The following is an 18,481-nucleotide window of genomic DNA, read 5'->3' as shown; positions in this document are numbered from 1 at the left end:
GAAAGGCGTGCGGTGCATGGAGCTTTGCATGACCGTTCGCTCTCTCCTCCCCCAGCCGTCCGAAAGCAGGCGAGAGTGGCCCGAGAACCGAGCCCTCGATCCGCACACCCCACGCCCGGCCCGACTTGCTGCACGCTGTGCCCCTGAGACGGCCCAGCTCCGCGACCAAGGGCCACCGCCGAAACCTGCCCGCTCGCGCCCCTCCCCAGCTTGAGGCGCCCGCCCGCCCCGCCGCCCGCCGCCCCTGGCGTCGNTGCAGATGCAGGTGGCCACCATGTGAGCCTCCATCAAGCTGGCTAACGCATTCTTAGCTACACCCTGGTGATTCGAGATCCCACCCAACTTTTGGGCACACCCAAGCTGCTCCCAGTGGCTTTTCCTTACACACCGACTGCCTTAGCTCACGCTGTAGACTTTCCTAGGGTCTTTCAAAGGTTTGTGGAACTCAAACAAGCAGCACCTGGCTTAAGCCTGTCCTGTACCTCTGGCTGAGCAGCACTAACCCGGCACTAGCGGCAGCTGGCAGTGATCTGCGGCTTAGCCTCTCAAGGCACTTCCAAGCACAGCACGGGTGGCAGCAATTGGCAGATTTGTGGCTTCTGCTGGGTGTTCCCACATAGGGCATGGGTTACAGCTGAACTTGACCTACAGTGGATCCCCTTCAAGCTGGTCTTGGGGCTGGCACCCCCAGTGGCCATCTTTGAAACATGTGGGAGCATCACCCAGCCACCTCCAAGGATAGCACACTTAAGGGGCAGATTGGGCAGGCACCAGAGCCTCACTGAGGCAGAGCTTGATCTATAGAGTCAGCACCTGCACCACAGCTCCTCCACTGTAGTCACAGCCAGGCCTCACAACCAATGAGCCCGAGGGTCAGTCCCTCCCATTGATGTGCAAGTAGCAACAAAGGCTCAACTACAAGAGGAGGGCACACACAACCCACACAAAGGGACACACTGGAGTGTGTGACTCAAGCAACCAGGAAGACTGAACCACTGAACCCCACAGGACCTACTACATAAGGCCACTCTACTAAGATAGGAAAACATAGCAGCCCTACCTAATACATAGAAACCAACAAAGAGAGGCAGCCAAATTGGGGACACAAAGAAACATGTGCCAAACAAAAGTACAGAACAAAGCTCCAGAAAAAAAAAAACTAAACAAAATGGAGACAAGCAATCTACCAGATGAAGAGTTCTAAACACTGGTTATAAGGATGCTCAATGATCTCAGGGAGAACTTCAAAAAAGAGACAGGAAACACAGAAATGGAAATAGAAAACATGAAAAGAACCAGTTAGAAATAAAGAATATAATAACGAAAATGAAGAATACATTACAGGGAATCAACAGATTAGATGAAGCAGAGGATTGAACCAGTAATGTAGAAGGTAGCAGAAAACACCCAATCAGAACAGCAAAAGAAAAAAATCCAAAAAATTGAGAATTTAAGGGGCATCTGGGACAACATCAAACATACCAACATTCACATCATAGGAGTACCACAAGGAGAAGAGAGAAAGCAAGGAATTGAAAACCTATTTAAAGAAATAATGACAGAAAAGTTCCCTAGCCTGGTGAAGAAAATAGATATACAATCCCAGGAAGTGCAGAGAATCCCAAACAAGGTGAAATCAAAGAGGCCAACACCAGGACACATCATAATTAAAATGCCAAAGGTTAAATAAAAAGAGAGAATCTTTTTTTTTTTAAGATTTTTTATTGGAGAATTGGGGAAGGGGAACAGCCAAGTTGTTGTCCTTCAATCTTTGTTGTGGAGGGCGCAGCTAGCTCAGCTCCAAGTCCAGTCGCCATCCAGCCACCCATCAGCAGCTCGCGGCTGCTCAGCTCAAGGTGCCGTGTTCAATCTTAGTTGCNATCTTACATTCCATCTTAATAGGTATGGTAGCTCTCATTAATTTCTGCCTAATATGTATAAAATTATATTCCAGTGTTATTTTAATTTTCACTTTCCATGGTACTAAGCATTGTTTTAAATGTTTCTTGGCCATTTGGATTTAGTCTTCAGCAAATTATCTATACATGTGTTTTTCCTAAGATTCCATTGAATTGAATGCCTTTATTTTCTCAGATTGAAAAGAGTTCTGTGGTAAACACAAAGAAGCACACTCAGATCCTACTTCAATAAATAGCTCACTATCCAACTATGAGGCATGGGTTCACTGACGGCCTTCAGCTATTTGATTACTCAGAGTCTACCTCAGGTTTAGAACCAAGATCATATTCTTCTTGGGGCAGCCCCAATGAATGAGGGAGGGATCGATAGCTCATCTGTTCTTCTCTTCTCTTCTCGTCTCGTCTCGTCTCGTCTCGTCTCGTCTCGTCTCGTCTCGTCTCGTCTCGTCTCGTCTCGTCTCGTCTCTTCTCTTCTCTTCTCTTCTCTTCTTCTCTTTTTTCTCTTGCCTTCTGTTCTCTGGGCAATCTCCAGCCAATGGGCCCTAGCCATTTCCACAATGGCAGGATTCTCACAACAGGCAATCATTGCTCCAAAACTTCCCCTTAGGCTGATTGAGACTTTGTCAGGTCTGTATCTGGGCTCCTCCTGCCCAATTCTACTTCCCAATGAATCTTTTGCACTTCTGACTCCACATGCTTCTCAGAAAACCCAGCTGGCACATTATAGGCATTATCCTCATTATATCATTTGTTTCAATAAAATTTTTCCCTTATTTTTAGCGCCATCTGCTGGCAGCACCGCCTCCTGCTCCTCCCGCCGCTACCTTGAATCACTCACTGCCTGGGCAGCTTGGGCTGCCTGGCTCCTGGTGCTAGCCACCGATATTTGGAGTTATTAAACATGGCAAATATTGACAACAAAGAATAGTCTGAACTTGATCAATATTTGGATGATGTTGAAAAATTAGAAGAAGAAGAAACTGGTGAAGAAACAAAAATCAAAATGTGTCAGCTGACTGTTTAGATGATGTAAAATCATCAGATTCTTGCAGCCCTCCAAGAAAGACTTGATGGTCTGGTAGAAACATCAACAGGATGATACACTGAAAGCTTGCCTAGGGTGGTTGAAAGAAAGCGAATGCTCTAAAAAACCTCCAAGTTAAATGTGCACAGATAGAAGCCAAGTTCTTTGAGGAAGTTCATGATCTTGAAAGAAAGTATGCTGTTCTCTATCAGCCTTCATTTAATAAGTGATTTGAGATCATTAATGCAATTTATGAACCTACAGAAGAGTATCAATGGAAAACAGATGAGGAAGATGAAATTTCAGAGGAGCTGAAAGAAAAGGCCAAGACTGAAGATGAGAAAAAGAATGGGGGTGGCCGGATGGCTCAGTTGGTTAGAACAGAAGCTCTGAGCAACAGGGTTGCCTGTTCGATTCCTACATGAGCCAGTGAGCTGCGTCCCCTCCCCCCCCCCNGACCCACAGACTAGAGGAAGGAAGTGAAAGGGCACCCAGACTTAATGCAACCTTACATGTCCTTCATCTCCATTAGTTCAGGGAATTCCCATCTAGCTTGTATACGAAATATTTTTATTTGCTATCCTGACAAATATAATCTATTTTAGGCTATAATTTTTTTTCTTTGATATTCAATTATATGGCTTACTTCTGTCTTCTACAGTTGCTTTCATTGCTTTATTTTTCTTTGTTACCCTAATACAAATTCCATTCTTGGGCTATCCTCTGAGAAATGTAAAACTGCAGCTATCTCATTATCTTGTTCTATGGTATTAATACCATTTTCAGAGATTTCCCATTCTGCAGGTTTATATACCATTCTTATAATAACTTGATTTTTGAAGTCTTAAAATTAGTGTCACATTACTAATATTTAAGGTCAGTGATCTTTAAAAAAAAGGCATGCAGAAAGTATAGCATATGTATACAAAATTTTTTATGTTTCAACTAGATGATGTCCATTTGGGCTCATCTCTTCCCTCCCTTAGCAGCCTTCTGTCTCATCCTTATGTGAAGGCAAACACACACACACCACACACACACACACACACACACACACACACACACACACAGCTCTAAATCCTTTGCTCTGAGAGTATATTCATAAAGGCTGTTGTCTAATTCATTCTGCTTTGAGAAAATATTTGGACCCTGATCAAGTAAGTTTTACTGTCTTCTGTCATAAGCTCAGAAGGCTTTTCCTGATACTCATGTTTACAGTAAAAAAAGGAGGAGGAGGAGAGATGGGAAGGGGGAGGAGGAGGAGGAGGAGGAACACAACCACCACCACCACCACCCTGGGGACAGATTCTACTTTGTGGCCTCACTCCCAAAATTGAGAGAAAGGTTTAGCCAGATTTGGTTAAGTCAGCAGCCATGGGCACATTGCTACCCCTCCATTAACAACCTTCCTTTCCAAATTACTATCACCCACAATTCCTGCCTCCCAACCTTTCACCAAGTAATGAGCTGCAGCCTCTTGGTTTGCACTGAAATGGAGAATGTAGTCTCCATGTGCATAAAGACTCTGTCTATGTTGTGAATTGCTGTATCTCCAGCTCCCAGAACCATGCCTGGCACAGAGTAGGTGCTTAATAAATATTTGCAAACAGAATCTTCATGTTTGCAGTCTTCTGACTGTATAAAACAACCACTTCTAAGGAAGAAAAATGGCTGTCACTGCCCATGCAATAAGACTGCTCATCCTCAAGGATCCTAGAATTCCATCTTAAGACAGAAATCAGAACAGATCCAAAGCAAGCAGTTGCAAAATTAGAAGAGTGATTGATTATAAACTGGAGAAATTTCAAATCTAGAACTAGACTAAAAGACAACTGATAGGAACCTGGCCAGGCCCAGCAAACCTGAAAATACCTAACCCAGAATCAAAGACCAGCTATGTCAATGTAGTCCTACCCCAGGAAAGTCACTCCAGAACCCTAGGCCTAAGAAAAATCCTGTAAGAATATTAAGACTTTCCTTACATAAGCAGGAAATCACAATTGGGGAAGATAACTGTCGTTCAGATAACTACTTTCTATGTACCAGATAACCCTCTATGAAGTATTCTGATATCTACTTTACAGATAAGGAAACTAAGGATCAAAAAGGTCAATTGGGTTACTCAAAGTCAAAGCCGGCAGGAAGTGATGGAACCAGTATTTGAGTGCTAGTCAGTGACGTCAAAGCTTTCGCTCTTCCTGCTGCACTAGACTTCCATAGGGTGCAAGTTCAGTGAGAGTCCTGGAAACGTAAACTATTCTGAAGAACCACTCCTTCAGAACTAGGGCCGCTCACATTAGGCACAACAATCTCTTCTCTTAGCATTACCTCTAAGCCATCACAATAGGAGTATGAGATTGATTTTACCAGTGTGTGAGGAAACATATCTATCCTCTCATCCACATAGGTGTAAGAAAGAATATTTTGATATTAAGAGCCAGTTCTCGTGATAAGTTCAAAGATGAATTGAATGTAAATACAGCATTTTCAACTGAGTCACATATATCTTTATACTCGTAGTCCATCATAGCACTCCCCAATACACATTGTAATATGTGTATTCACTTTGTAGTTCAAGAAGAATTGGCAATATAATTTGTCATATAAATGCTACAATATTTACACTATTATATTTGCAATATAATTTGTAGTATAAATACTAGAGTAAATATATACAAAGCCAATGAAAGATAAGCAAAAGTTAAATATACCCTCTTAAAATTCAATTTTTTTTTCCTTGAAAGGTATTCCTTTGTCCCTTACATTAGCATTTAAGTAGAAAATTTCAGTTAGATAAACAAAAATCAATTAATTTTACTTCAAAGTTCAGGTAAACTCCACCCCATGATAACAGTCCTATAAAAATGAGAAGTTACAAATGATTTAAATCTAAATTCCCTAGTTTAAAAAAATCTTGAAAATACTAAAAAGCAATAAATATAAGAAATCTCTAATCACAGCCAATATTCTTCAGTGTCTGATGGCTGCTACTTCTTTAAGGTGTTGGGAAACCTCTACTACCTACAGGAGGGCAGAATGTGGGGATCCATTAACACTGCTCCCTCAGGAACCACCCGTGTAGACCCTGAGGCTAAGATATGCTATCAGGAGCCCCAGGGCCAATCGACTGGAAACAGTCTGTTATGTGCAGGGCAAATGTCTTTTAAAAGTAGACAGTCTGTGCTGATTTATTTTCTCTGTATTAACTTACTTTGACATGGATCCTGGAGTTGGAGCTCATGTCAAGGTTATGTTCCCCACTGATGCAGAAGCCACAGCGGTCTGGTCTTTATGAAAAGTACCACTGGAATGGCACCAATGAGGCCCCCATGAACACTTGTTTCTCTTGCTTCTCTATTTCATTTGACAACTTGGATTTCTTCCAGGTATGAAGTTATAATAGAAATGTCTTCAAATCAAACTTCCCAATGCCTGACACTTGTGATGCAGGAGTGAATATGGGGTAGGTTTTTCCTCCTCTACCCCATCCCAGGTTCATACTCCAAGTCTAATTCATCTGCATGTGGTGGTGGCGGTGGTTCCTCCAATTTATGCCAATACATGAAGTTTATTAATGCTTTTCAGCATCATAGGACCCATTGGAAAAAAAATAAAGACTCATATTTCTTTCTCTAATGCACTCCTTTCCTTAGGTCATAATGTATTACTCTTATACCTATTTTGTTAACCTTATTGATATGCTTTTGTTGCATTCTAACTCAAATCTTTTGGGAGGAAGACTCAGGGTGCAATACTTAAATACACACAAAATCGTAATGCATGTCCTAAATTAAAATATAAGGCAAGGGTAAAGTATGGTCTCTTTTGTAATCCTGTTTTAATTCCCAGTAAGTTTTCAGGTGCACAGCTCTTTTGTTAAGCATAATATAAATTTATCTGCTTTACAAAATGAGGAGCTATAAAAAGTGAGTCATTTCTTAAAAAAAAAAAATCCATTTGAAGCCAAATGTCTAGTGAAAGCTAGATTGTTAGCATTTGCTCTGCCATTAACCCCTGTGAGAATCCCACAGTTCCCACCCCACTGACTCATATAAGGTCACCATGAATATAGCTGCCTCTACCCTTAACCCACTGTGGAGGAGCAACAGCTGTTGAACTGTACTCGGGACGTCTGTTATTCTCTGTTCTATATAAAATGTAACTAGTGAAACTGTTCAGATAACATCACAATTTTTTTTGAAAGATTAGGATAAAACATGTTTCAAGAATCATCTGTAATATTATGCAGCAGCAAATTTAATTTAAACTGTGAAGTGAAATAATAAGCAACAAACATGGTATAATACTACATATAGTGTAATGAGATTATAGAGCTTTCTGTAAATTTCTCCCTAATTAAAATGGAATTTTAATAACTAAACTGATAGCTGCAGATATAATTAAGTTGGAAGATTCTTTATGAGCAAATACTTCAACTTTAGGCAAAAAGTATTATTTTTATACTATCATTTCTAAACGAAGGAATTTTTTTCTGATGATGTTATACTTCTTATCAATATACTGCTATAAATTCTAAACTTCAGAAAAATATGTGGGTAAAATAGAATCTTACCCCTTCCATCTACCTTAATTTTTCCTGGCTTCAAAATATGGATTAAAAGGGTTTTAGTTTGTTTGTTTTCTGAAAATGTCAAGGGTGGTCTGTGATCTCTGATTGAAACTAAATTAGTCAAAAAAAGTATCTCTTACCTGTACACCAGTGGATGAGAAAAATCGCGTTTATTTAATTACAAAAAAGTATTTTCTCTTATTTCTTATCTAATTCTCCTCATTCACCAAGCATTAATAACATTCACTAATATGATCACATGGAAATACTTCATTAACACTCTTTGTCCTAAAGCAGATCTTCATACTCGGGGAGATGTTTACTGATTCTAGCTATGGGAGGGTTATACATCCTCATCCCATTGACAATAGGCTCATCCATGTGACTTGGGTTGGCCAGTGAAAGATGAATGAAAATGCCCCTTCTGAACAGAAGTTTTAAGAGCCATCACATGCTTAACCATGATCTCATTTTCCTCTGCCACAAGATTAATTAGTCACCAGACAGAAGCTGGATCCTGAGTGAAAACAGCATGGAGCAGAGCTCAAACCAATCTACAGTGGACATGAAACAGGAGTAATAAAGCTACCTTTGTGGTAAGCTCCTCAGATTTGGAGGTCATTTGTTATTGTAGTATAACCTAGCCTCTCCTGTCTGATACAGGTACATAAGTTTATGTACCCTATGCTTTTCACAACCATGCAATTGGTTCATGTGGCCAGATACCATTTGATTTACATAGCGAATAAATATTCCTGGCATCTACTAAACTAGCGAAAACTAAAAAAATTTGTATATCTAATAAAATTGTGTATAGTTATTTCCATTTCTATGACGTATTTTTCTCATTTCTTTCTTCCCTGCAAGCTGGATAAGCCCCTGATTCTGCCTTTTTTATTAGGTTTGGAAATGATAACATAAATATAATTATATGCATGTTTTTGTTACAATTTTTTATTTTCTTTTACATGTCTTGCACATTTGTCTCCTTCTCCACCCACATCAACCCTTCCACTCCTTGCAAAGTGACTCAAGTTAACAATCTAGTATGCACCTTTTCAACTTTGGTCTAATATATATATTTTTTTATATATTAATATATATATAATATTANGGCGGCGGCGGCGGCAACTTTCGGGAGAGAAGGCATCGCCGGGATAGAGACGCCCACGGGCTTCAGTCCAGGAGACCGGCAGTCCGCTGGGGGACGGCGGCGGGTGTGGGGAGCAGAGGGAGCAGCAGAGGAGAGGCGAAAAGGAGAGGCGGCTGTCTGAAATGTGAGGAAAACGCCCGCCCTGCGCGAAACAAAAGGCACCGGGCGGCCTCAGCGGCCGGGATGCGCACCGCCGGAGCGCGGCTGCAGCTGGGCGACCGTGGCCGGCGCATCCGCCACCTGCCCGCGGTCAGCGGCGCAGCTGCCCCAGGAAGTGCGGCGGCGGCCTCCACTCCGCTCTGTTGTGACAGGGAGGGAAGACTTGTTTTGACAGCCCGTAGGGATTGGCAGGCGTCTGAGCCTCTTAGGAGCCTCGCCTCTCCGAGCGGGGTCGGCCTGACCAATCCTCACAGCCGAGGGGTGTGCCCGAGAGTGAAGAATGGAATGTGTTTCTGTGACTAGGAGCCGGCCCTGCGGGGCTCGTGTACTCCAGTGAGGATGCGAGCGCGCACGGGTATGCGCACCCTCCGGCGCTCCGTGTATATTTTATGAAGTTTAGATATTCGAAATGCGCCTGAAAATGCAACAAAATTTGGGGATAGAAGAGGGAGGGAGAGGGGAAAAGAAACCTTCATTTGCAAACCAAAGCAATTTGGAGGAAAGGGAGTGTTGAATATTGGGGTGACGGAGTGTACCTTCGCACCATCAGAGGTTAATTGCAGGCTCTCACGCCAACCCTTAATAGTCAAGTCCATGCAGAGGTAAACTAGGATTTACTGGGACCCTGGAGTTGAATAATTTGCTTAAAGTTTTAGGAAAAGATCTTCAGCTCACTGTGCAATGCAAATAAATATGACAAGGAAAGGGAATCCGATAAAAGAAGTGAGGGTAATAGGAAACTGAACCAACTAAATCCCTCTGGAGAGTGTCTGGTAACAAAGCACAGATATGATGGATGTTGGCTAAGTACAAGGTGAGGTGAGAGATTTAGTCTTATCCTAAAAGATCTCTATTTAATAATGGTTCAATCTCCTTTCTCTAGATAATCCTATATAAACATATTTTGCTCACTTCCAGCAAGCTAGCAACCAAGAGGAGAGATTTCTTTGGATGATGCATTAAGTCACTAAAATGAACCACAGAATGCTCAGATAGAAGCAAACAATGGCTCTGAGGTTTCCCTGGTAGGACAGAAGACTTGACATTTTAATTTAAAGGCTTTTCAGTATTAGAATCTATGTTAAACTTCATTTATAATGTTAAATTATATTTTAATTATTAATAGTTTAATACTTTGAGATGTTACTTGTTCTTTTGTCTGGCTAAGAATATGAGAAAATTCTTCAGGCTTTTAGACCCAGGATTTTTTAGAATCTCAAGAATGTAGCGATGCAAAGAGATTTAAGGATCATCTAGGGCAGCCCTTTTAATATTTTCAGGGATCACCTAAGGCAGCGCTTTTATTAATAATTCCAGAAGGCCTAGGGATCCTCAGTTTCTTGTCTCCTAGCTAGAGCAGGAGCTGAAATTAGAATGCCACCCAGCTCCTCCAGTAACCTCTTCCCTACTTTATCTGGCTCTTCTGGGGCTGTAACCAGCCAGAACTAGGAGTAGATGAGGCTCTTAGGAGGTTTCAGGCTTGACATTTATCACCTTTTAGGAAAGACTGAGAAGGCTTGAGTTTACCTTTTCTTTAAATGTAAATGCAGCCTAGTAATAAATGTACTAGATTAGCAACCTCTGGTTTTAGAACCAACACCACCCTCTAGTGAGAGTCTGAGAACTGCATCCATAATAGTAAACTTTTTTTTCCTTCTCTCTCTCTCTCTCTCTCTCTCTCTCTCTCTCTCTCTCTCTNCACTAAGGACAGGAAGTAGTGCCAAGATTCCTAATGGTATAGGAAATATGAATTAAGAGGTGCAATGATAGTGGCTGTGAAAAATACTTCATGCATCTGAAAGAAGTCAGAATATGTCACCCCAAAAATATGCCTCTTTGACTTACTATTTTGAGTTGAAGTCCATTAAGAAGCAGTGAATACAGAGAAAGCTCCCCCTTTTCTTCCTAGAGGATATAAATTCTCTGTTTACTGAAGATAGACTCATATCAGCCCAAAGATGGGCACAAGAGGAAGCTGCAAACAAAAAACCTTATTAAACTTACCCTCATCTTCCTAGTTACTTCTTCACCATTTACTGTCTCTAGCCCAAGCCCCTTTGTCATGTCAATTTCTCATGAATTTATCATTTCTTTGTCTAAAGCATAAAAAAGCTTCCTGCTCTGGTCACTTCTTTGGGTCTTCATTCTCTGGTGAAGGCTCAAATGTACAATAAAAATTTAATAAAATTTGCATGCTCTTTTCCTTTTAATCTGTCTTTCTCAGTTTAATTTTCAGACCCAGCCAGAAATTCTAAGAGGGTCAAGGAAAACTTTTTCCTCCCCTACAGATCAAATTTAAGGATAAGAATAGAAAGAGGCTAAAAACCAGTAATGTTAGTGGTTAGGTAAGAGCAGGTAAGGATAAATTAAGGGAAGAACCAAGGCAAATACTGTAGGACTGAGTCTACAAGTGGAAAATAGATTCTGGGTAATCATTCTTGCACTGAAGTCTTGCCATATGTGTCTTACTTTTGTATACAGTAGTATTACTTGCTCTTAAGGAAATATCTGAGACTGTTCAAAGGATTCTGCAGGTGAGATGTTCCAAACATAAGGTGCTCCCCTAAAAAGCAACTAAAAACATATGTATAATTATCAAAACATACTTGCGAGAATTACTCAAGAAAAAGGTTCTCCGGCAATGATTGATTTTTCTTTACTCTCAGTCCAGAAGGAAGATTAAAATGGTAAGGGGTGGGGATTAAGTCAAGGATGGGGTAAGGATTGTCTGTTCATTTAATCTCTTATTCTACAAATACTTGAGTTTTTACCTTATGCTGCACAGTAGGTTCTATATCATATATTCTTGCATCTAAGTATTTCCTCAAAGTAAACAGCATAGTCAAATAAACCAATTAACTTTTACAAGGAGTTTTCCAAATAAATCAGATATTGCTCTGTAACATCCTCTCTAAGTGTAAGAGTATTGTGTTTCCTGTAGAGGAAAAGGAGATCTCAACTCTTTGCTTCCTTAAGACAGATATTTTTTTTAAATCCTGTCCTTCACCTCTCCTATTTCAAATATCCAGCCATGATAGAAAAAAAGAAAGCACCTATTAATCTTCCAAAATACAATAATAGGTCAATAGACCTGGAAATAAGAGAGAAATAAAATGGTAGCAGAGGCATCTTCTAAACATATCTTCTCATGTTATTTTATCTACCAAGTTAAGTCACTCCCTGGTCTGGACTATCTCTGCACCTGGCAACTCTTCTACAGCTACACTTAGCACATCGAATGTATAGACTTTTTATTTACTTATTTCCTTGTTTTGCTAGACCATAGGCTGCTAGAGAGCAAGGGCCAGGTCTTAATCATTGCTATATCCCCTATGGTAGAGCAAAGGCTGGTCCACAGGAGGTAAGCTAATTGTTACCTAGTTCTATAAGCTACAGAACTCATCTAACGGGTTATCAAGAAAAGGGTTGTCTGAAACAGATACTAAGAGTTGAAATCCATAGCTAGAGAACTCAAGAGGCAGAAAGGGGAAAACTGCCAGTAAGGGAAGGCAAGAAAGAAGGGAAGTAGACTTGGACAAATCCCTAAAACAATAACTATCCTCTGAACAGACGGTGTGAAGCAAACAGATGAAAGACATTGGGATGATAGCACATAGCATAAGAAAATGGGATATTTAGGTTTGCAGTTTATGTGTTGTACTTTTATATCTCTAGTATCTGAAACTTCAGGCTTTTGAATGATCCTCACTGATCCCTCTCCATCATCACCCATGCCCAGCAGTCTCAGTTCCTCTCTAGTTTTCCTTAACCCTTTCCCAGTATTTTATTCTCACTCCTGCCACTTTTGTTTAGGTGCCCATTACTTTCCACAAGAGTAGTAACCTCCTAATTCAATTCTCTGTTTCCAGTCCCTTAAAAACTATTCTCTGGTCTGAGAATATCTTCCTAAACTTTGGCTCTGATTATACAACTTCCCAATTCAATAACCTTCAATGGACTTCTATTTTCCAAGGTCTCCAGAATAAAATTCTAAGTTCTTATTGCCATGGTATAAATAACATGGCAGAATGCACTGTGCATGGGCAAAAGAGTCAAATAGAACTGAGTTTTGAAAACTGCATCTACCACTTACTAGCAATGTGATTACATGAGTCACTTTTACCTCTCTAAGGCTTAGATTTCCAGAGAGAGAGAGACAATGATAACTAAGAAGATTAAAAAAGGATGTGCCTAGGCCAGTGCTAGGTACATGACAGGGGCTCAATACCTTCATTCCCACCTTCCCACCCAGACCAGCATTCCAGCCTCGATGGCATCCTTCCCCAGCCCTGAACAAAATGCTCCACCATGCTGTCCTCTGTCTCCCACAGACCTTTGATCATAGTTCCTATATCACTTATCCTGTTCTGCTCATATCTTATTTAAGCATCTTTAGATATAATTATTATTATTATGAGTAGTCTTTTCTCCCCTTCTAGGTTGAAAACACCTCAAGGACAGAGGGGTAATCTTGTTCATCCTCTTATTTCCCATAGNAATTTCCAGTAAGACCACATCCATTAACTTAGATCGTTAATGGATTTTTTTATATTTTAGGTGACATAGTTAACTATAAAGAACCCTAACTCAATGGTATGATTATTGGCTACCACAGTCAGGTGAATAAAACCTAGTATTTTCAAAAGTTAAGCTTCATTATTTTAACTGTACCTTTAAGTTTAACCTCCATTGACTAAGCATCTTTTCTTTGCGGTAGAGTCTACCTTCTGCTTTCCTGGAAAGGATGAATTTTATCATTTGACAAGCCTATTTCAAGTTTTTTTGTTGTTTGTTTGCTTGCTTGCTTGTTTTTGTTTTTGCAGCCTAAAATAAACATGTCAAATATAATTTTAGTTCTCACAAAATAATGTCTTAATTTTGTACTAATTCAGATAGAAGCAGAGTCTTAGCTTGAATTTAGCATTGTACCCAGTTTACCATATTGAAGAAAAGGGTGTCAACTTTGGAAGATGTGTAATGCGTCTCTTAACAAGAATGTTAAGAAAAGAAAAAATATACACGATAATAATATTTTTCCCAGAATTCTTGTTTATTGACTTTGTTTACGGTGTCTTTTGCCTACATATTTAATATTAATTTTCAGGTACAGTAATCAAATATGTTTCTTCTTTTCAGTATTGGTTAAGAAGCACTTTCCAACTCTAGATTGCATATGTAATCTACCTTTGCTTGCAAGATTTTTCTTGCTCTTTTTTTAACATGTTTTCTATCATTTATTTTTGAATTTAGTTTATACATGTATATAAGTGTTTATATACACTATGTAAGTGTATACAAATGTTAAATAAATCTTTTGAAATAAGATGGTGGTCTACTTTTACTTTCTTCATTAAATAATCTATTATTTTCTCACCAAATTGAATTTATCTTCTTGTCAGATATTCAATTTGCATATGTACTTCAATTTATTTCTGTTCTAATTCCCATCCAATACCATACTAATTTGATTATAGTGACCTTGTGGTACTTTCTAATATCCATACTCCTTCCACGTTGTAGCTAGTGGGATTTACCTAAATTATAAATCTGATTCCCCACTACGAAGATTTATTGGCTTCCCAGTGCCAGCTGAATACAGTCCAGGCAGGCTCTTTGGCACATGTGGCCATGGTTCCTATCTACATCCCTGGCTTTACTTCTCTTCCTTCATACTCTAGGACTATTAGGCAACTTGAAGGCCACTGAATACCATGTTTTATGGTGTCACATTTTAATTAAATAAATTTTCAAAAGTTAAGCTTCATTATTTTAACTGTACTTTTAGTGCTTTCTTCACTGGACTAACCATTATTCTTTCTTCAAAATTCAGTTCAGACAGCATATTTTCCAGGAAGCCTTTCCAAACCCACAAGTTAGGAGTCACCTCCCATTAATACATTTTGTACCCACTAACTATGTTGATACATCTCTTTATGTGTGTCTGCCTTCTACTTTATAGACTGTAAAATTCAGGTATTACTCATTTTTGCATGCAGAAAACTTAACCCTATGATGATACAAAACAGGCATTCAATAAATTGTTCTTAAAATTATTGAACTAGAGCAGTGGTCCTCTGATGGTATAGAAATAAAATATTATGACATATTTATATTTATCTAAATTTAATAAGCTTTGCCCATGTTTAATATGTGGGCTCCACTGGCACTACCACTTGGACCCTATGAAAGTGAAAGGTATTTTAAGGAAAGATTGGGAGTTCCAGAACATAAAGAAGTTGACAGTGCTCATTGCCTGATACATGCACCCAGTTAAATAAATTTTAAAATCATATTGTGTAGTTTAAAGTAAGCTAACCCAAAATGGATGACATAAAATATTCCTGGAAAACAACATGAATTGAAGATAATTCTAGTGAACATTTCAAAAATAGCAGGGCTGACCTTTCTCCAAGGACATCTCCAGCCATATTATGACATAAAAACAATGACAATTGCGGACAAAAAAGGGATCACATACTAAACTTGATAAGCTCAGGGGAGGCCTGAATGGCAGGCCTTACATACCCAGAGACCAAAGTGACCACACAGGGTGGTCTGAACATAAAATTTTCTAACTAAAAGTGGGTCATGGTGGGTAGTCACATCCTAGGTCTATAGCTTCCTGAACAAAGGTCAGTCCTTAACTTTGAAACTGTCTATTGTCTTTGTGCATCTAAGATAATATACCTTTGAAATGTCAGAGTAATCTTCTTTTCCTGACATCGAAGACACAACTGCAGGCACCAGAGCACGAGACCACATTTTTATCTTATTGCCCACATACCATCTATATGCGCTGTAAATGTTAACTATTTTATGTGTCTCTCCGATTTGACTTTTTATCCACTCTCAGATATTTCCCCACTTTGCTTTCTCCTGCCTCTCTAATCTATCACCAACGAGTTTCATGGAACCCTTCTTAAGTCTCCTCCTTTGATTCTAATGTATAAAATAAGCTGCAAAACTGCCATTCTCCTGAGCATTTTCTTAAACCATTGAGATTTTGCTTCTCAGCAATTGTTGTCAGTTTGGCTCAAATAAACTCTTACAAGATTTTTTATTAGGTTGGATGTTCTTTTGTTGATATATCTGTCAAGAAGTTAGCCAAAAAAAATTGACTTTTTGATATGTGGATGTACACTCACTTCTGAAAACAAAATAAGGCCCTAAATAGACGTAGTGTCTTAAGATAATAGTTAATGATAGTATGAAACCACAACCATTAGCAAGACTTTTTTTTTTTTTAAGATTTTATTGGGGAATTGGGGGAAGGGGAACAGCATTGGGGAATCAGGGAAGGGGAATAGACAGGTAGACAAATTGCTGTTTATTTGTTCTTCAGTCTAGTTGTGGAGGACATTTCTTCATTGTCACAATCTTCATTGTCACAATCTTAGGCTACNCCAACTTGGGCCAGTGAAGCAACATCCTCCACAACTAGACTGAAGAACAAAAGGACAGCAACTTGTCTGTTCCCTTTCCCCCAATTCCCCAGTGCAGTTCGCATCCCCCAATTCCCCAATAAAAATCTTTAAAAAAAACAAGGTTGCGGGTTTGACTCCCACATGGGATGGTGGGCTGCACCCCCCACAACTATCAATAGATTGAAAATGGTGACTGGACTTGGAGTTGAGCTGTGCCCTAGACAACTAAGGTTGAAGGACAACTTGACTTGGAGCTGATGGGTCCTGGAAAGAACACATTGTTCCCCAGTAAAGTTTTAAAAAGAAAAAGGATGAAGCAAAAGAAGACCCAAAGTGAATTCCTGAATTTTGGTTGACCGTTTTTAAGAATGTTGACTTGCTCGGTGATATGGTCCAGGAACATTACAAACCTATTCTGAAGCACTTAAAAGGTGAAGTTCTCAGATGCTGGCCAGCCTATTAGTTTTGTCTTAGAATTTCACTTTGAACCCAGTGACTAGTTCACAGATGAAGTGCTGACAAAGACAAACAGGATGAGGTCAGAATCAGTTGATTCTGATCCCTTTTCTTCTGATGGACCAGAAATTATGGGTTGTACAGGGTACCAGGTAGATTGGACAAAAGGGAAGAATGTCGCTTTGGAAACAATTATAAAGCAGGAACACAAGGGATGTGGGACAATTCGAACTGTGACCAAAACAGTTTCCAATGACTCTTTCTTTAATTTATTTTGCCTCTTCCTGAAGTTCCTGAGAATGGAGATCTGGATGACGATGCTGATGCTATCCTTACCACAGACTTTGAAATTGGGCACTTTTTACATGAGCATGTAATCCGAAGATCTGTGTTACACTTCACTGGAGAAGCGATTGAAGATGATGATGATGATTATTATAATGAAGGTGAAGAAGCAGATGAGGAAGAGGAAGTAGAAGATGAGGAAAATGATACAGACTATGACTCAAAGGAGGATCAAAACCCAGGAGAGTGCAAGCAGCAGTGAAGCAGGATGTATGTGGCCTTGAGGAAAACCTGCACTGTAATATGAGTCTAAACACAGCAATTATTTACTTAAAGCCTTATGTTTTTGTATTTTCTTGGTAGACTCAATACTTTTTTAAAAAGAAAGAAATTGATATTTTAAAGACTGATTTGTTCTACCTAGCATTTCAATTTTAGCTTTTCTGCCAGATATGTTGAATACAGAAATTCTCTCACACATTTTCATTCATTGTTACATAGTTTGGTTCTTCTGGAGAATTTTTATCATGTAACTATTAGATTACAGCTAAGAAAATAAACAGAGCTGTTAAATGGAACAGAGCTTTTGTTTTTCTAACTTTTTTCCTGAAGAACCAGTAAGTATTTTTTCAGCTGGTAGTTAAATGGGTTTAAGTTTGCTTCCACTAGCCTTGCCTTTCATTATTTTGTTTTAGAAATGCAGTGCTTGTACCAAGAAAATTCATCATTTTAAAAAACAAAAATACAACTTGTCAAGACGGATGATATATGATTAAGAATTTCCAGTAAGACCACATCCATTAACTTAGATCGTTAATGGATTTTTTTATATTTTAGGTGACATAGTTAACTATAAAGAACCCTAACTCAATGGTATGATTATTGGCTACCACAGTCAGGTGAATAAAACCTAGTATTTTCAAAAGTTAAGCTTCATTATTTTAACTGTACCTTTAAGTTTAACCTCCATTGACTAAGCATCTTTTCTTTGCGGTAGAGTCTACCTTCTGCTTTCCTGGAAAGGATGAATTTTATCATTTGACAAGCCTATTTCAAGTTTTTTTGTTGTTTGTTTGCTTGCTTGCTTGTTTTTGTTTTTGCAGCCTAAAATAAACATGTCAAATATAATTTTAGTTCTCACAAGATAATGTCTTAATTTTGTACTAATTCAGATAGAAGCAGAGTCTTAGCTTGAATTTAGCATTGTACCCAGTTTACCATATTGAAGAAAAGGGTGTCAACTTTGGAAGATGTGTAATGCGTCTCTTAACAAGAATGTTAAGAAAAGAAAAAATATACACGATAATAATATTTTTCCCAGAATTCTTGTTTATTGACTTTGTTTACNCCCTGGCGTCGTCTCATCCCCCTCCCCGCCCTACCCGCCCCCTGGTGGCAGGTTCAGGCCCAGGGTACTAGCCTGCGCCCCTGCAGCTGCCACTGCCTCCACGCCGCCAGGGGGCGTCTCTGTCGGGAAACGTAGTGTTGCCT

The 18,481-nt window shown here is 39.4% G+C and overlaps 1 protein-coding gene and 1 pseudogene across 1 annotated transcript in view; one reads left to right on the top strand and one right to left on the bottom strand.

Annotated features, from left to right (window-relative positions):
- PLCL1 (phospholipase C like 1 (inactive)) overlaps positions 1-18,481 on the bottom strand; it is a 407,944-nt gene that overhangs the window by 308,510 nt on the left and 80,953 nt on the right. The gene's annotated exons all lie outside the window — the stretch shown is intronic.
- LOC109379223 (nucleosome assembly protein 1-like 1) lies at positions 2,821-18,254 on the top strand (annotated as a pseudogene).

This window comes from Hipposideros armiger, unplaced genomic scaffold (assembly GCF_001890085.2).
Source record: "Hipposideros armiger isolate ML-2016 unplaced genomic scaffold, ASM189008v1 scaffold_23, whole genome shotgun sequence".
NCBI classification, from domain to species: Eukaryota; Metazoa; Chordata; class Mammalia; order Chiroptera; family Hipposideridae; genus Hipposideros; species Hipposideros armiger.
The sequence above is the reverse complement of the archived record's forward strand: the minus strand, read 5'-3'. Positions and strand labels throughout refer to the sequence as shown.